Source organism: Populus euphratica, unplaced genomic scaffold (assembly GCF_000495115.2).
Source record: "Populus euphratica unplaced genomic scaffold, PopEup_1.0 scaffold2331.1, whole genome shotgun sequence".
NCBI lineage: Eukaryota > Viridiplantae > Streptophyta > Magnoliopsida > Malpighiales > Salicaceae > Populus > Populus euphratica.
In genome coordinates, this window is record NW_011502180.1 from 1 (window position 1) to 21,233 (window position 21,233).

General features: G+C 32.1%; 1 long non-coding RNA gene across 1 annotated transcript; it reads right to left on the reverse strand.

Moving 5' to 3' along the window:
* Positions 1 to 11,374: 11,374 nt before the first annotated feature.
* On the reverse strand, positions 11,375 to 20,911 carry LOC105118930 (uncharacterized). Its single transcript, XR_841048.1, has 3 exons — positions 20,764 to 20,911; positions 12,430 to 12,486; positions 11,375 to 11,645 (listed from the first exon to the last, which is right to left on the reverse strand). It is a non-coding gene; the product is annotated as an uncharacterized LOC105118930 (long non-coding RNA).
* Between the last annotated feature and the right edge of the window lie 322 nt (positions 20,912 to 21,233).

The following is a 21,233-nucleotide window of genomic DNA, read 5'->3' on the forward strand; positions in this document are numbered from 1 at the left end:
CATATGAAAGTTGTAGAACTATGTCTTACCTTTCTATCCATATAAAATAGACCTAAATCTGAGATCTATAGCTCGAGATATGACCCAATTACCGAACAGTATTTCGGTTTAGACTTCACCGGCATCTCTTTTCTAAGATTGGTCATCTCTTTGTCCTTTCAATTTTTATTCTTAAATTCATCAATCAATCCTTTCATTTATATGATAGGCTTGCATTTAAAATGAACATTTACCATAAATTAAAAGTATCTTATATTATTAGATACGTTATTATAAAACATGTTTTAGTTAAGGAGTTATTGATACTTCAAGTGCAAAATGATGACCTAAAACCTTGATAAAAATGCACTTTTAAGTATTAATCAGCTTGTTAAATGGTTAATCTAGATTTATGTTGTATAATTCTTGATATAATAAATACTTGGAACTTTCATAGCCCAACCATATGGTATAACCAACACTTGTGCTATGAAAGGAACTTGATTTGTTGTTAACTTAAGTTATAATCATAAATACCTGACAACATTTACAAGTATTAGCATTATTCAAATAAGATAACTAATATAATTATGTTAACAACTTATAATCCGATTGGAACTTTCTTTGTGTGTGGTTTCCAGTTGAGTAATAAAAAGAGTTTATACTATACTTGCTTGAAATATCATTGGTGGATTTTTTAACCTTGATAATTATTTTATCCTTGTTTAATCCTTATATTAATCTTATATCTCAAAGTCCTCTTCAACTTATCATCATCATCATCATCATCATTTGTAATTTATATAGTTAATCTCTCTGTGGTTCAACCTCGGTCTTGCCGAGTTATTTATTATTTTGATATTTCTGCACTTGGAAGAGGATATCAATCTTTTGGTTGTATCAAGATGACACCACTAGTATCGTTGAGAAAATTATAATGAGATGAATCAAATGACATTAAGGAAGGTTACCAACAGTGATCAAAGTGGGCCACATAAGTCGTCTAAAGAAAAATGAGCCCCTATATATTTAGATAGCTCTTGTAGCGCACTCCAGTCAATTATTGTAGGGCATGCAACATCGAGAACAATGAGTTTGCCTCTTGAGTAGTGGTGAAAATGAGTTTTGAATTTAATCATAAAATTATGATTATAAGATTCAAGAGACGCCACCTAGTATTATGGTTATTAGGAAACTTATGGTCTGCAAGAGTCTATGTAAGGGACTAGTTGTGTAAGGAAAAGACATATCACCCTCAGTGCACCTTACCTAAGGTAAACTAAACTGTTATTTGATTGTTATTCTAAGTTATGTTTTTGTATATTGGTCTTATCTAAGGTTCAAGGTAGATCTCCCTTCATAAGGAAGTCTCTACCATACTAGGTTAAATCCTAACTATTTTAAGGTTTAAATTTTAGCATTGCATTTTTTTTTTTATCTTTAATATCTTAGGGTATGCTCTACAATGTAGTTTTATACCTTTAAATACTAAATTCTACAGCTAAATTCTATCACTTTAAACATATAGTTAACAAAATGATTGGTGAAAGATTTTTTATATTATGATCAAACTTTAACGGATAATCATAAATTGGTTATAATACTAATTTTACATTTTAAAACATGAGAAAGATACATTTTTTGTGTTTTTATGAAATTTTGCTTGGAAAACTTGTAGGACTTGGTTGTGTGTATGAAAACAAAAAAAAAAATTGTGTTTTTTAAATAAGAATTTTTTATTTATTTTTTATTTTTTCAAAAATTTCAAAGAAAACCAAGTATTTTTTACTAGGTTCATATCTTACAGTGTAAGTCAATGGCCCGATATTGAACAAAATTGATAGAAAAACATGCGAGAAAATCTCAAATATTTTTTTCAAGTGACCCTTGGAATTTTTTCACTTTTTTTTTGTTATATTATTATATAATATTATATTATTATTATATAGGCTGGGCCAGATCTAACCCAACCATCTAGGCTGGACCTAGCCGGGTCATGTTGGGCCGACAAACAGCCTAATATACTCTCTCTCTCTCTCTCTCTCTCTCTCTCTCTCTATTGGGCTAGGCTGAAATGGGTCTAGCCCATGCATTATATGGTCACTGGCCAGGCCTTGTGACCATGCTAATTATATTTACCTTTTATATACAGTGGCTTGTTTTGTTGCAGAGAGAAAAAGAAAACTTATTTGATATAAGGGGAAATAGTTGGTTGGTCGTGTGCATGGGATTGTTGTGACGCTGATGGTGGCATCACTAAGGAGACACAACAGAAAAAAGGGAGGAAAACCAGTGGGGAGGAATAAAAAAATAAGGATTGAGGAGAAAGTTTTTTGCCAACTTTGAACCTAAATTTCTTCTCCAATGCATGAAATCCACCCCTATTTATAGAGGGTGGAAGAGGGACACTTTCTTTATTTTGAAAAAAAAATTATTGTCTTTTGATTTAAATCGAAAGGACCCCAACCGTTGGTTCAAAGTTGTTATCATGGTCTCAAAAAGTTGCAATTAAAGGCTATCTAAGTTGTCCATTTTAGGGCCATACCGCGGTCGCTACAATGTCAATAAGCTAAAATAAACCATTCCGAGGTATAATTAAATGTTAGGTCATTGATTAATACTTAAAAGTGCATTTTTATGAAGGTTTTATATCATCACTTTGCACTTGAAGTATCAATAACTCCTTAAATAAAGCATGTTTTATAATAACATATCTAATAATATAAGATGCCTTTAATTTATGATAAATATTTATTTTAAATGCAGGCCTATCACATAAATGAAAGGATTGATTGATGAGTTTAAGAACTAAAATTGAAAGGACAAATAGATGGCCAAACTTAGAAAAGAGATGTCGGTGCACTCCAAACCGGAACATTAAGTTCTTCAAGTCATCAATCAATCCTTTCATTTATGTGATAGACCTGCATTAAAAATAGACATTTACCACAAATTATAGGTATCTTATATTATTAGATACATTATTATAAAACATATTTTAGTTAAGGAGTTATTGATATTTCAAGTGCAAAATCATGATATAAAACCATGATAAAAATGCACTTTTAAGTACTAATCACACCCCCCAACCAGCTTATTACTAGTCCCTAGTAATCAAAGCATTAAAATAGAAATTTTTTTTGCAAATTTCACAAAGCAAGGTATTCATCATTTAACTTCCATTAATCCATCCAGATAAACAAACTCTCATTAAATTTATATATCTGCTCAATACCTCTTAACAAGATATTAATAAACCTTTCTTTTGTGCTCAATGTATCAACACATAATTATGGGGCTTTTCTTGGAAGAAAACAAAATTTTTGTTCTAATGTTTAAGGTTAACTTCCTTGGGTTGGGATTACTATTTTTGTCTTTTTTTTTTCTTTTTTTTTTTTTTAACTCTATATACATATACTTTAAAAACATCATGCATCTTTAACCCATGTAACGAGCTTTCAGCTAATGACTCCCAGACCAGTTGGTCTTAGGGCATTAGGTGTTAAGACACCCCTACGAGCTTAGTAACTCGGGTCACAGATACTGATATGTAGATAGTGCAATGTTTGATTCCCTTAAGCTTTTCTCCTCAACCCATGTAACAAGCGTTGGGCCAATAGCTCCCAAGTCAGTTGACTTTAGGGTATTAGGTGTTAAAACACTCCTTCGGACTTAATTGCTTAGGTTAGGGAGGCTACGAAACCAAACTTATCTACATTTTTATTATCATCATTTTTTTTCTTTTTTTCTTTTTTTTTTCTTTTTTTTTTCATGTTTTTGTTTTTTTAATTATATACAATCCCTTTCCCTTAGTTGTTACCTTTAACAAAAGAACATAAATAATGTAATAATCCAATATGCAACCCACAATCATATGTTAAAGTGTGTGTGTGTAAATTAAGGTTTAAAAATACATGTTAAATAAGTATATGAGCAGAATTAAGTGGTAACAATACGAGAGTTTGTAAACCTGAATATTTCAGGAAGTATTATAATAGACCTTGTTAAGAATGGTTACTAAGATGCGTCTCAAGAGTCACTTTAACAAAAGAACTCTTTTACTCTGCCATCCTAGTAACAACAATTATGCACATGCTTTATGAAATGAAAAACAATTTTTTTTTTATCAACTACTACCCTCTCCCCCCAACCAAAACGAGACATTGTCCTCAATGTTATTATTATTATTTTTTTTTATCAACTACTACCCTCTCCCCCCAACCAAAACGAGACATTGTCCTCAATGTTTTAAGGTAGAAAGATAGAGTATAGAAGATATCACCTGAAATAACGAACACCGACAAACCTGAAACACACTAAAACAAAAATAAGAAATAACAAAACACAATAATAAAACCAAAAGACACAAAAATTCACAAATGAAGGCTCAAATCCAATCTAAGCTTTTTACTGCTTCCCGTAGATGACCAATTTATGCGACTCATGGAAGGATCAATCACAGGAATGAAAGATTGTAGTTGGTCAATCAACTGTTCAGCAGTAGCAGCAGAGATTATGATTTGTCGTGCAGAAGATGTTAGAAATTCCTGTTCCACAGCATGATCAAGAAAAGACAACAATTTATCATAATAACCATTAACATTTAACAAACCTATGGGTTTATGGTGAATGTGCAATTGAGCCCAAGAGGAAATATGAAAGATCTCTTCCAATGTGCCTAGACCACCTGGTAAAGCAATGAAGGCATCAGCATGGTTAAACATTGCATTCATTCGAGCCGACATTGTGGAGACCTGAAGTTCCTCTCCAATTGTTTTTCCAATGATGTCCCCTTGTGCCAAAGCTTCAGGGACGACCCCCAAAACTTGACTACCTCCTAAAAATGCAGCTATTGACACACCTCCCATTAACCCAAGACTGCCTCCCCCATACACTAAATGAATCTTTCTCTCAGCTAGCACTTGACCAAGATGATTTGCTGATTCTAAAAACTCCTTTTCTTTCCCAGGACTAGATCCACCGAAAACACAAATATTTCTTATTTGATGACTTGAGGAACTTGCCATTTCTACACACTTCTGTATTTGTTGAATGTATGGGTTGAGTAGAAATGAAAGGAAGGAAAAGAGGGTTTTATAGATGAGAAAGTAGAAAGGCAATCATAACATCTATATGTAGGCCAGCTAGAGTCTGACACACTCTCTCTCTCTTTTTATTTATTTATTTATTTACTTTTGAAAAAAAACATGTGTATGTACAGGTAGTTGTGATTGTGGCTCACATCTTCCCTTGGTTTTACGTCCAAGAACGGCTTAAACGCCCTCTATGGGTCGGGGATAGGCTTCCTATCCAGTTTTCTTAAAAACTGGCAAACAAGGTCTTTTTTAGTCAGATTCCCAAGACTAAGTCGATCATGTTCTTTATGAAATAGTGGCCATAAATCATGAATTGCACGATGCTTATCTTGACTATGATGAGACTTAAGAGTCAATAGAAGATTATCTAAAGACTCTCTGTGTTTTGAAATAAATCCCACCTTCTGACAATTTTCACAGTTTTTGCGGAATGCATCTGACTCCTTGAATATGATGGGTCAGTAAAATTCACTTTGTAAGATTTCTACAATCCTCTTTTTTGATGAAAAATGATCCCCATATGCCTTAGAGTGACAAAATTTAATGAAATTACTTACCTCATTGTCGAGAATGCATTTTTGAAATATTTGATCAGGACAATAATTGAATAAGTAAGGGTCATCCCAATAAAAATTTTGCTCATTGCTCAAAAATTTTCTTTTGTCTTCTATACTCCAATGAGTTGGCAAAAATCCTGAAGCAAGAAAATTGATATTTTTAGCAAACCAAGGCATTGAATTAAGAGAAAGTAGAGATTCATCAGGAAAGTAATCATCGATTGGTGTGATGTCGGGTGTCGAATCTGTTGTCACTTTTGATAAAAGATCCGCATCAACCTTTTCAGTGCCTTTTTCATCCTCAATTTCTTCCTGATTGGTCATGGCATGAGAAAATGGAAGTGCTGGCGGAGAATCAGTCGTTTCTTTGCAATTTTCAGATTCAACCCCTTCCTTTCCCTTAGAGGTTGACTCATCATCTTTCTCATAAGATTCAAGAATTGGTTTTTGAATAACCTTTCCACTATAAAAAGTGATGACTGATTTGACTTGACCCATGTGTTAACTTCCATAACTACTTGCATTTGCATTGTATTGCCCCTTAGGATTTTGTTGTGGTTGAGATGGAAACTTACCTTGCTCTTGAAAATTGAGAGCAGATGTGAATTTTGCAAGAGTATCTTTAAAATCTGTTATGCTTTGAGCAAGTTGAGTGTTGATTGTCTCTTGCTTTTCAATGAATGCATGCAAAGTTTCCTCAAAATTTCTTGTAGGAGGTGGAGCATAAGGAGGTGCATATCCATGATAATTTTGGAAATTATGATGTGCTTGAAACTGTGGTTGTGAAGTTTGTGCATTGTCACTCTTCCAACTAAAATTTTGGTGATTTCTCCAACCAGGGTTGTATGTTTGGGAGTATGGGTTGTGGTTGGCCCTTTGGAAACTATTTAAAGCATGGGCTTGTTCATGGAGACATTCCTTAAAAGAAGGCAAGGTTGGACAATCGTTGGTTGAGTGTTCATTTGTTTCACAGATTTGACACACAATGTTTTCAACAGATTTTACTTGACCACTCTTTTTCAATTCTAGTGCCTCGACTTTTCTAGCTAAAGATGCAAACTTGGCTTGAAGGTCATGATCTTCCCTAAGGTTGTACATACCTCCACTAGATGTATGAGGTTGAGTTTTACTCAGTGCCTCATATGTACCCGCGGTGTCCCAATTTTGAGCATTTTCAACTAACAAGTCTAAGTACTCCATTGCTTCATCAGGGTCTTTATCTTCAAAAGTTCCATTGCACATCAATTCAACCATTTGCCTATCTTTAGGTGTTAACCCTTCATAGAAATGTGAAACCAATCTCCATGTTTCAAAACCATGATGAGGGCAAGTATTAAGCAAGTCTCGACACCTATCCCAACATTTGTAAAATGTTTCTCCTGGTTTTTGAGTGAAAGTGGTGATTTGTCTCTTGAAAGAGTTTGTTCTATGAGATGGGAAAAACTTCTTTAAAAATTGTTGTTGCATTTCATCCCAAGCACGAATGGATTCTGGTCTTAAATTTTGTAGCCATGTTTTAGCTTTATCTTTTAATGAAAAAGGAAAAAGCTTTATACCAAGTGAAAGTGCCATACATTATGAGCTATGAAAGTGCCAAGCATTTGTTGTACCAAGTGTTATACAACATAAATCAAGATTAGTCATTTAACAAGCAAAGTATTAAAGAGTGAACAAGATAACAAATATAAAACATGTTAGTATCAAACATTAAAGTCCATATTAAGTTTACACTATACTTGTTCTTACACCATTAGTGTAACCTTTTCACCTTGACATAACTAACTTAGCTAGACATAATGAAAGAAAGAAAAATAAATAAACAAAATAAGAACATAAATAAGATAAAAGTTAACTAAGTAAAGGAAAGGAAATGAAAGGCATAAACTTAATATTAATGAAAGCAAAGCATAAACATTACAAAAAATACAAAGAGAGAAAGGAAGAGCATGATCTTGATCTGAAAACCAAGATGCCTAAATGCATGGCAAATGCCTCCTTTTATAGGCCAAAATTGGGAACTATTGATTTGATGACTAATTGATAAGTGGGTGGCCAACTTTTGACTTGGTGACAATCCTTATCTTCTCTTGTCTGCCCAAAATGTCATGGATAACGTCAAAATTGGAGCCAGTTGTAAACATGAAAGTTGTAGGCAATTGTCTCAACTTTCTTGTGTAAACATTTCAGCTCATTTGGACTTCTAGAACTCCAGATATGGCCAAAATATCTAACAGTGCTCGGGCTGGAAGACAGATTCGAGCTTCTTTGTTGTTGCTACAATTTGGACTTGATAATGGCCTTTTTAGATCTTAGGCTCCATATGAAAGTTGTAGGCCTATGTCTTATCTTTCCATCCATATAAATTGGACCTAAATCTGAGATCTGTAGCTCCAGATATGACCCAATTACCGAACAGTGTTTCGGTTTGGATTGCACCGACATCTCTTTTCTAAGTTTGGCCATCTCTTTATCCTTGCAATTTAAGTTCTTCAAGTCATCAATCAATCCTTTCATTTATGTGATAGGCCTGCATTAAAAATAGACATTTACCACAAATTAAAGGTATCTTATATTATTAGATATATTATTATAAAACATGCTTTGGTTAAGGAGTTATTGATACTTCAAGTGCAAAATGATGATATAAAACCATGATAAAAATGTACTTTTAGGTACTAATCAATAGCCTTTATGATTGCTGGAGTAATCAAGAAAGACACATCGTGTAGATTTAAAATCTAACTTTGATCGACCAAATAGTGTAAGCAAGGGATAGCAGGAACATCCAAACACTCGTAAGGAGTCATAAGTAGAGTAGAGCCAAAAACCACTTCATACGGTGATATGTAACCCAAGACTGAAGTTGGTAAGTGATTAATTAGGAACATTGTAGTATGAAATGCTGCAGTCCAGAATTTTATTGGAATAAAAGTGTGTGATAACAGGGTTAATCTTGTTTCTAAAATATGTCGATGACTCGTTCGGCTAATCCATTTTGTTCTAGTGTTCCTGGATATGAAATTCTATGAATGATGCCATTAGTTTTGAAAAGATTCAGCAGACTTTGATTAACAAACTCACCACCTCCATCGCTTTGAAATATTTTAACATGAGTATCAAACTGTGTTTCCATTTGCTTGAGAAAGGAAGGAAATATATTGCTCCGTCAGATTTTCGATTCATAGAAAATAACCATTTATGCCAGGAATTCTCATCAACAATAATTAAATAGAATTGGTTTCCATCATAAGAGAGGACAGATGCAGGACCCCAGACATCTGAATGCAGTGTATGCAGAAAAGCAGTAGCATATGATTTTCTAGATTCAAATGGTAATGTTGTTGATTTTCCCAAAACACAACTTTCATAAAAAACATTTTGTTTATCCATAGATGTTAAACATAACTTTGTGAGAATTCTGGCTTGAGGGTGGCCCAGTCGTGAATGCAATAAGTTGTTGGACACTTTATTTGCTAAAAAACTAACTGGAATTGTGGAGAATTGTTGCAGATTGATCGGATATAACCCATCCTTGATGAAACCTTTAAGAATTACCTGTTTTTTCTTCATGTCCTTAAGAATAAAACCCCATGAATAAAATAGAAAATAACAGTTATTATCTCTTGTGAATTAAGATACAAATAATAGTTTCTTCTTAATTGCAGGAGCCATAAGAACATCATTTAGCTTGAGATTGGTAGTGGGAATAGTAATGTTTCCAGTACCAGTGATAGGCAAGCCCTGACCATTTCCAACCATAACAGAGTTATTTCCAGGATAAGAGATAATACCTTGGACTTCATTTGTGTCAAACGTTATATGCTAGTTTGCTCTAGTGTCAGAATACTATGTCTCTGCTGCAATTTCACCAATTTTAACTACAGCAAAGGCCTTGTATTGATCAGCTTCTTCATCAGATGCGAAACATCCATCTGCTTTATGATTAGGTCCCCCACATCGAAAACAAGTGATGCTACCATATCCACGATTACTGTTATGTGAGATTTATTTCTGACGAGTCCTAGTGAAGCTTTCATTTTGGTGAGGAAAATGAGTCTCTTTAGCTCGTGATGGAGTGTTGTTATTGGGATTTCTCCCAGTGAAGCTGCGAAGATTGTGACCACGAGTGCTAGTGTTTATCCATGGCTTTAAGTTTGTATGGCCATGATTTGTATAAAAAGCCATAGAAAGAGCAGTTGCTTGTGCTCCTTGAATTCGAATTTCAAAGTCACGGAGTTTGCCAATAACTCCTTCAAGAGATGGAAAGGTCTCTCTAGCATTTAATGTTGCTACTATAGGATCAAATTCAAATCCTAATCCTCGAAGAATACAAATGATGAATTCATCATCATCCATTGTTTACCTGCACCATAAAGAGACTGAGCCAAAGCTTTTGCTTTGTGTAAATAATCTTTTAGTGAAGAGGTACCTTTTATCAGAGATTGTAGTTCGCCTTTGATTTGTTGGATGCGATCTCGAGTGTGAGTGCCATAAAGGGTCTTTAACACTTGTCATACATCATGCGAAGATTCACTATTGATGACTTGAGAAAAAAGATCCATCAGATAGTGAACTGTTGATCCATCCAAGGATCATTTGGTCCGTGCGTAGCCATACTACTGCAGGAGGATTTGTTTGCAATTCACCATTCTCACTAATGATAGTTGATTCTGGGCAGGGAACTTTATCCTTCACATATCCAAAGAGTCCATAGCCACATAAAATAGGAATAACCTATGCTTTCCATAAAAGATAATTGTTTAAAGCGAGCTTGATGGAGATATCAGGCAGATGTGATTTTAGGAGTGTAATCTCAAGAGAAGCAGGGAACATTGTTTGAATTGAAGAAGAGGATGCCATAGTGATAAAAGGCTCTGATACTATATAGGAAAGCTGAACTTGTATTTGTGTATATTATTCATGCCTTTAAATAGGCATTTCATACATTACAGGTCATTGATTCTTACTATATATATTCATGATTTGATGCAGGAATTATGAAAATCATGAAGTAAATGAAATGAAGAATTATAACAGGAAATCTCTCAATAAAGTGATGTATGCGGAAGATCCATGCAGGATTTGTGCACTTGAATCCTACATGGAATCTCTGCATATATTTTCATATCTTTTTGGTTTCTTAAAGACCGAACATTGGCAGTCACTTTATTTACTCATTATGAAAAAAAAATCTTATAGTATCATCATGCATTACTCATTATGATATCCATTTTTTGGATTTTCAAAATGTGAGAAAGATACAATTTTTGTTCTTTTTTTTTATGAAAAATATGCTTAGAAAAATTTTAGAATTTGGCCATATGCATGAAAATAATTTTTTTAAGAGAAAATTAATTTAAATATTTTTTGAGATTTTTCTTGAAATATTTCAGAAAAAACTAGGTATTTTTGTAACACCCTCAAATTATAATATCATGAAAACTCCCAACATTTCTTTAACAATGTCAAGTATTGGGTAATATATCTAAAATTATGGGATTTTTTTTTTGAAAATTTTGGCAGTGTTTCCTCTACTATTGTTGGTACCAAGTTATCGACAACACTTCTATTATATGTCATTACGACTTCCATCTTAATCCAATCATCCTGGATCATATTTCATTTATCAAACAATAACTCAATATTTATATTTATCAATATATGCAAGTCTTGTAATATGCATCAGTAAATCAACATAAATGTACTATCACATTCATCATTAAACGTAATAAATTCTAACTAACTATGTATAAGCCTTTAAACTATGTAAATACAACATTAAGATTAAGAGTCATATTATATTTATAATAAATCTTATCTTATCATTTTGAAAATGATTTGGTCATACTATCAATTATACATATATATAATACATCCACTATATATTACATCTTCGATTTAATTTTTACAACACAAAAGGATTTACATTCAAAGTAAAGACATGACAATTACATTTCAAAATATAAATAGGAGAATTCCTATATCTAACGATCTGCATCACCTCGCGGTGTACCTGTTTCAATAATAATCATATTAATTAACTTACTCACTATAGTAGTCTAATATTAATTAATTACTCTTAACCTTTGAAATTGAATTTTCAATCTAACTTAATTCCTTAATTTACATAATATTTTCAAAATTTAGAAATCCAGCTAACTCATTTTAATTACCAAATAAATCTAACTCTTCCATATAATTACTCAAAAATTTGGTTTCCTTCTTGGTCACCAATAGATCTAGTACTTCCATTCAAATTACCCATCATCTGGCTAACCTTTTTTTGTTAGCCAATCAATCTGGTAATTCCATATGAATTACTCCTTATCGGGTTAACCTTTTTGTTAACCAATAAACCCGATAATTCTCTTGATTACCCAAAAATTCGGCTAACCCATTTCGGTTACCAGAATCAATCCAGTAATTCAGATGAATTACCCAGCATTTGGTTAACCTTTTTTATTAGCCAATCAATTTGGTAATTCCATTCAAATTACCCCGCATCCGGCTAACCTCTTTTATTAGCCAATCAATCCGGTAATTCCATTTGAATTACCTAACATCCGGCTAACCCTTTTTATTAGCCAAGCAATCCGGTAATTCCATACCAATTACCCCATATCTGGTTAACCTCTTTGTTAACCAATAAAACCTAATAATTCCATATAATTTTCCGGTAATTCACATAATCATAACTCCATTTATTCATTTGCTCCATTCATTTAATATCAATTAACTAAGCAACATAGATTATTAGAAAAACTAAAAATAACAAAATAAGGTGACGAATCACCTACCTTCTGCTCGGGATGACCCAGCTTCTCTTGTCTGATAACCAACTCTAGACACAACTCCTGAATCAATCAAGTATCATTATATCATTAGTCCATCAATATTTTTTCTTATATGCCGAAACAAAAGGCACGTTGATTAATACTTAAAAGTGCATTTTTATAAAGGTTTTATATCATCATTTTGCACTTGAAGTATCAATAACTCCTTAACTAAAGCATGTTTTATAATAATGTATCTAATAATATAAGATATCTTTAATTTATGGTAAATATTCATTTTAAATACAGGTTTATCATATAAATGAAAGGATTGATTGATGAATTTAAGAACTGAAATTGAAAGGACAAAGAGATGACCAAACTTAGAAAAGAGATGTGAGTGCAAATCCAAACCGGAACACTATTCGATAATTGGGTCATAACTGGAGCTGTAGATCTCAGATTTATGTTTACTTTATATGGATGGAAAGGTAAGACATAGACATACAACTTTGATACAGAGCCCAAGACTTAAAAAGGCCATTTTCAAGTCCAAATTGTAGCAACAACAAAGAAGTCTGAATCTGTCTTCTATCCCGAGCAATGTTCAGTGTTTGGCCCATATATGGAGTTTTAGAAGTCCAAATGACCTGAATGTTTTACACAAAAAAGATGAGATAATTTTCTACAACTTTCATGTTTTCAAGTGGCTCTAATTTAGACGTTATCAATGATGTTTTGGGCAGATAAGAGAAAATAAAGATTGTCACCAAGTCAAGAGTTGGTCACCCACTTATCAATTAGTCATCAAATCAATAGTTCCCAATTTTGGCCTCTAAAAGGAGGCATTTGCCATGCATTTAGGTATCTTGGTTTCCATATCAAAATCATGCTCTTGCTTTCTCTCTTTGTATTTTTTGTAATGTTTATGCTTTGCTTTCATTAATATTAAGTTTATGTCTTTCACTTCCTTTCCTTTACTTAGTTAACTCTTATCTTATTTATGTTTTTATTTTATTTATTTATTTTTATTTCTTTTATTATGTTTAGCTATGTTTATTATGTCAATGTGAAAAAGTTACACTAATGTGTAAGAATAAGTATAGTGTAAACTTAATATAGACTTTAATGTTTGATATTAACATGTTTTGTATTTGTTATCTTGTTCACTCTTTAATACTTTGTTTGTTAAATTTCTAATGTTAATTTATGTTGTATAACACTTGGTACAACAAATACTTGGCGCTTTTATAGTTCATACTGTATGGTATAACTGACACCTGAGCTATGAAAAGAACTTGATTTGTTGTTAACATAAGTTATAATCATGAATGCTTGACGAGATTTACAAGTATTAGTATTAATCGAATAAGATGACTAATGTAATCATGTTAACAATCTATAATCTGATTGAAAACTCCTTTGTGTGTGATTTTCAATTGAATAATAAGAGTTTATACTATACTTGTTTGACATACCATCTCAAAGTTCTCATCTTCTTCTTCTTCTCCATCTCTTTCTTTATTATTATTATTATTACTACTGCTGCTACTATTACTACTGCTGCTACTACTATTATTGTTATTATTGTTGTTGTTGTTATTGTTATTGTTATTGTTATATTATTGTCATTTATAATTTATACAATTAACCTCTTTGTGGTTCAACCCCGTCTTGTCGGGTTATTTATTACTTCGACACTCTTGCACTTGGGAGAAGACATCAATCTTTTAGTTGTGTTAAGTTTTTGGCGTTGTTGCTGGGGAGGTAAATTCTTGTATAAATTATAGCATTTGTTTCTTGTATCTTCTTTCTTTTTCTTTTGTTTTCTTTTTTCTTTTCCTACACGTGCATGAGAGTGTGGTCATGTACATCAAATGGTAGACTTTGTAGGGCATCCTCATCATCTTTAGAAAATATGACCGAAGAAGATAATCAATCACTTCATAATGAGAATAATGAAAATAACCGTGTTAGAACACTTAGAAACCACATGAATCCTATAAGAACAAGTGCACCATCATGCATAGTTTTTCCTCCTGATGCATCTCATTTTAATTTTAAGTGAGACATTATTCAACTTTTACCTTCTTTTCATGGCTTAGATTTAGAACATTCATACTTGCATTTAAGGAAATTTAAGGAGGTTTGCAACACATATAACGATTCAAATTGTAGCATGAACACCATTAGATTAAAGCTTTTTCCTTTTTCATTAAAAGATAAAGTTAAAACATGGCTATAAAATTTAAGACCAGGATCCATTCATGCTTTGGATGAAATGCAACAACAGTTTTTAAAGAAGTTTTTCCCATCTCATAGAACAAACTCTTTCAAAAGATAAATCACTACTTCCACTAAAAAACCAGGAGAAATATTTTATCAATGTTGGGATAGGTATCGAGACTTGCTTAATACTTGCCTTCATTATAGTTTTGAAACATGGAGATTGGTTTCACATTTTTATGAAGGGTTAACATCTAGAGATAGGCAAATGGTTGAATTGATGTGCAATAGAACTTTTGAAGATAAAGACCCTAATGAAGCAATGGAGTACTTAGACTTGTTAGTTGAAAATGCTCAAAATTAGGACACCATGGGTATTTATGAGGTACCGAGTAAAACTCAACCTCATACATCTAGTGGAGGTATGCATAACCTTAGGGAAGATCATGACCTTCAAGCCAAGTTTGTATCTTTAGCTAGAAAAGTTGAGGCACTAGAATAAAAAAAAGGTGATCAATTAAAATCTATTCAAGACATTGCGTGTCAAATCTGTGAAACAAATGAACACTCAACCAATGATTGTCCAACCTTGCCTTCTTTTAAGGAATGTCTCCATAAACAAGCCTATGCTTTAAACAATTTCCAAAGGCCTAATTATAACTCATACTCGTAAACATATAACACTGGTTGGAGAAATCACCAAAATTTTAGTTTGAAGAGTGACAATGCATAAACTTCACCACCATAATTTCAAGCACACCATAATTTCTAAAATTCTCATGGATATGCACCTTCTTATGCTCTACGTCCTATAAGAAATTTTGAGGAAACTTTATATATATTTATTGAAAAGCAAGAGACAATCAACACTCAACTTGCTCAAAATATAACAGATTTTAAAGATACTCTTGCAAAATTCACATCTGCTCTTAGTTTTTAAGAGAAAGGTAAGTTTCCATCTCAACCATAAAAAAATCTCAAGGGGCAATACAATGCAAATGTAAGCAGTCCTAGAAGTCAACACATGGATCAAGTTAAATCAATCATCATTCTTTGTAATGGTAAGGTTATTCAAAAACTAATTCTTGAACCTTGTGAGAAAGATGATGAGTCAATCTCTAAGGGTAAGGAAGGGGTTAAATCTGAACATTGCAAAGAAAAGATTGATTCCCCTCTAGCACTTCTATTTTCTCATGCCATAACCAATCAAGAAGAAATCAAGGATGAAAAAGGCACCGACAATATTGATGCAGATCTTTTATCAAAAGTAACAACAGATTCGACACTCGACATCACATCAATCAATAATTACTTTCCTGATAAATCTCTACTTTCTCTTAGTTCAATGCCTTGTTTAGCTAAAAATATCAATTTTCTTACTTCAGGATTTTTGCCAGCTCACTAAAGTACCGAAGACAAAAGACAATTTTTGAGCAACGTGTAAATTTTTTATTGGGATGACCCTTACTTATTCAATTATTGTCCTGATCAAATATTTCAAAAATGCATTCCCGACAATGAGGTAAGTAATTTCATTAAATTTTATAACTCTAAGGCACGTGGGGATCATTTCTCGTAAAAAAAAAGGACTGTAGAAATCTTTCAAAGCGGATTTTACTGGCTCACCATATGCAAGGAATCACGTGCATCCCGCCAAACCTGTGAAAATTGTCAAAAGGTAGGATTTATTTCAAAATACAAAGAGTCTTTAGATAATCTTCTATTTACTCTTAAGTCTCATCATAGTCGAGATACGCATCGTGCATTCATGACTTATGAACCCATTTTCATAAAGAACATGCTTGACATAGTCTTGGGAATTTGACTAAAAAAGACTCTGTTTGCCAGGTTTTAAGAAAACTGGATGGGAAGCCTATCCCTGACCCATAGAATGTGTTTAAGTTGTTCTTGAATGTAAAACAAAGGGAAGATGTGAGCCACAATCACAACCACCTATACATATATATTTTTTTAATAAATAAATAAAGAGAGAGAGTGTGTGTGTGTGAGAGATAGACTCCAGCTAGCCTATATATAGGTGGTATGATTGCCTTTTTAATTTCTCATCTGTAAAATCCTCTCTTCCTTTCTTTCATTTCTACTTAACCTATACATTCAACAAATATAGAAGTGTGTAGAAATGACAAGTTCCTCAGGTCATCACATGAGAAATATTTGTGTTTTCGGTGGATTTAGTGCTAGGAAAGAAAATGAGTTTTTAGAATCAACAAATCATCTTGGTCAGGTGCTAGTTGAGAGAAACATTCATTTCATGTATGGGGGAGGCAGTTTGGGTTAATGAGAGATGTGTCAATAGCTGCATTTTTAGGAGGTAGTCAAGTTTTGGGGGTCGTCCCGAAGCCTAAGCACAAGGGGACATCATCGGAAAAATAATTGGAGAGGAATTTCAGGTCTCCATAATGTCTGCTCGAATAAATGTAATGTTTAACCATGTTGATGCCTTCATTGCTTTACCAGGTGGTCTAGGCATATTGGAAGAGATCTTTCATATTTTCTCTTGGGTCCAATTGCACATTCACCATAAACTCATAGGTCTGTTAAATGTTAATGGTTATTATGATAAGTTGATGTCTTTTCTTGATCATGCTGTGGAAAAAGAATTTCTAACATCTTCTGCACGACAAATCATAATCTCTGCTGCTACTGCTAAATAATTGATTGACCAACTACAATATTTCATTCTTGTAATTGATCCCTCAATGAGTCGTATAAATTGGTCATTTAAAGAAAGCTCTAAAAAGCTTAGATTAGATTTGAGTTTTTATTTGTAAATTTTTTGTGTCCTTTTATTTTATTATTGTATTTTGTTATTTTTTATTTTTGTTTAAGTGTGTTTCAGGTTTGTTAGTGTTTGTTATTTCAGGTGATATCTTCTATACTCTATTTTTTTACCTTAGAACATTGAGGACAATGTCTCATTTTGGTTAGGGGGAGAGGGTAGTAGCTAAAATAAAATAAAATTAACTAATTGTGTTTTTTATTTTATAAAGCATATGCAAAATTATTGTTACTATAATGGTAGAGTAAAGGAGATCTTTTTATGACTCTTGAGACACATCTTAGTAACCATTCTTAATAAGGTCTATCATAATACTTCTTGAAATATTTAGGTTTACAAACTCCCGCATTGTTATCACTTAATTCTGCTCATATACTCATTTAACATGTATTTTTAAATCTTAATTTATACACACACACACTTTAACATATGATTGTGGGTTGCACATTAGATTATTACATTATTTATATTCTTTTGTTAAAGGTAACAACTAAGAAAAAATGATAGTATATAATTTAAAAAAACACAAAAAGAAAAAGAAAAAAAAATGATGATAATAAAAATATAGATAAATTTGGTTTTGTAACCTCCTTAACTTAAGCAATTAAGCCTAAGGGGGTGTTTTAACACCTAATACCCTAAAGTCAACTGACTTAGAAGCTATTGGCCCAACACTTGTTAGATGGGTTGAGGAGAAAAGCTTAAGGGAATCAAACATTGCACTATCTACATATCAGTATCTGCGACCCGAGTTACTAAGCTCGTAGAGGTGTCTCAACACCTAATGCCCTAAGACCAACTGATTTGGGAGTCATTAGCCAAAAGCTTATTATATAGGTTAAAGATGCATGGTGTTTTAAGTTATATATATATATATTTAAAAAAAAAGAAAAAAAGAAAAAAAAATAATCTCAACCCAGGGAAGTTAACCTTAAACATTAGAACAAAATTTTTTGTTTTCTTCCAAGAAAAGCCCTATAATTATGTGTTGATATATTGAGCACAAAAGAAAGGTTTATTAATAACTTGTTAAGAGGTATTGAGCAGATATATAAATTTAATCAGAGTTTGTTTATCTGGATAAATTAATGGAAGTTGAATGATGAATACCTTGCTTTGTGGAATTTACAAATTGTTTTTCTATTTTAACGCTTTGATTACTAGAGACTAGTAATAAGCTGGTTGGGGGGTGTGATTAGTACCTAAAAGTGCATTTTTATAAAGGTTTTATATCATCATTTTGCACTTGAAGTATCAATAACTCCTTAACTAAAGCATGTTTTATAATAACGTATCTAATAATATAAGATACCTTTAATTTATGATAAATATTCATTTTAAATGTAGTTCTATCATATAAATGAAAGGATTGATTGATGAATTAAAGAACTGAAATTGAAAAGACAAAGAGATAACCAAACTTAGAAAAGAGATGTGAGTGCAATTCAAACCAGAACACTGTTCGGTAATTGGATCATAACTGGAGCTGTAGATCTCAGATTTAGGTTTACTTTATATGGATGGGAAGGTAAGACATAGGCCTAGAACTTTCATATAGAGCCCAAGACTTAAAAAGGTCATTTTCAAGTTCAAATTGTAGCAAAAACAAAGAAGTCTGAATCTGTCTTCCATCGCGAGCACTGTTCAGTGTTAGGCCCATATCTAGAGTTCTAGAAGTCCAAATGACCTGAAGTTTTTACACAAAAAAAAGATGAGACAATTTTATACAACTTTCATGTGTTTAAGTGACTCTAATTTAGACGTTATCAATCATGTTTTCGGCAGACAAGAGAAGATAAGGATTATCACCAAGTCAAGAGTTGGTCACCCACTTATCAATTAGTCATCAAATCAATAGTTTCCAATTTTGGCCTCTAAAAGGAGGCATTTGTAATGCATTTAGGTATCTTGATTTCCAAATCAAGATCATGCTCTTGCTTTCTCTCTTTGTATTTTTTTTGTAATGTTTATGCTTTGTTTTCATTAATATCAAGTTTATGCCTTTCACTTCCTTTCCTTTCCTTAGTTAACTCTTATCTTATTTATGTTTTTATTTTATTTATTTATTTTTATTTCTTTTATTATGTTTAGTTATGTTTATTATGTCAAGGTGAAAAGGTTACATTAATGGTGTAAGGATAAGTATAGTGTAAACTTAATATAGACTTTAATGTTTGATACTAACATGTTTTGTATTTGTTATCTTGTTCACTCTTTAATACTTTGCTTGTTAAATTTCTAATGTTAATTTATGTTGTATAACACTTGGTACAATAAATACTTAGCACTTTCATAGTTCATACTATATGGTATAACTAACACCTGAGCTATGAAAGGAACTTGATTTGTTGTTAACATAAGTTATAATCATGAATGCTTGATGAGATTTACAAGTATTAGCATTAATCGAATAAAATGACTAATGTAATCATGTTAACAATGTATAATCTGATTGGAATCTTCTTTGTGTGTGGTTTCAAATTGAATAATAAGAGTTTATACTATACTTGTTTGACATATCATTATTGGATCCTCTAACCTTGACATTTGTTATTATCATTGTTTAATCCTTACATTAATATTCTATCTCAAGGTTTTCATCATCTTCTTCTTCTTCTCCATCTCTTTCTTTATTGTTACTACTATTACTACTACTACTACTATTGTTGTTGTTGTTATTATTATTATTGTATTATTGTTATTTATAATTTATACAATTATCCTCCCTGTGGTTTGACCCCGGTCTTGCCAGGTTATTTATTACTTCGACACTCTTGCACTTGGAAGAAGACATCAATCTATTAGTCATGTCACACGTAATATTTTTATTTATAATTTGTTCTAATACAAATTCATTCTCAAATATAACATCATTATTTTACATACAACCTTATATTTAGCTCAAGTTACTTCTTTGCTTACTCTATGTTCATAATTCCTCCGTCAAATAATTCTTCTATTCTTTATACCCTCACATCATATTACTTATTTTATCTAAATACTATATTCAAACACAACCTAGACATCTTGTCTTCATATTTTCTTTTAGCTAGGTTATTTCTCTTTTAATTTGACTTTATGTTTCTTTTTCCTCCCCCAAATTTTTCATAATTTACTTGTTATTTCAACTTGTTTTCATTCTATTCCACTTCAATTTCATCATTTTTCCTTCTCCTTCTATTTCCCCCAAATTCACATAAGAACCCTAACTTCAAAAATCTAGGATTTAAGGGAAACTAAGGTAAAATTCCATGAAATTACTTCCTAACTTAATCAAATAAGCTTAAGAAAACATCTAAATCAAACATTAAATTCAAACTTCTCATGCTTACCTATTGCTTTTCTTCCAATTTCTCTTCTCTTCCAAAGTTAGTTGAATTCCCCTTCTCAAATCCTCCTTCCTTCACTTGATTTAGTGTTTTATAGGTTGAACTTGCAAGTTTATAAAGTTATTTTCTCAATTTTCTTATTGTTTTCCCTTACTTTTCCCTTACTTTTCTCTCTTTCTCTCACGTTATGCTTTGTTTTTTCCTTTCAGCTTTTTGTTTCTACCCATTCAGCAGTTAATAAAATAGAGGGAGAGCTTATATGTTTTCTTTTCAATGGAAAATTACTATGATACCCTTAATGAATATGTTTGCCTCTATTTGACGGTCTTTATTTTTTTGCTAGCACTACCGAGCTCCATTCATCTTAAAATCTTAACTAGATTTTATTCAATATATTTTAGGGTTCTTCATAAAATTTCAGCTTAATCTGATGGTCGGATTGAAAATTACGTCCAATTATGTAAAACTAGTCG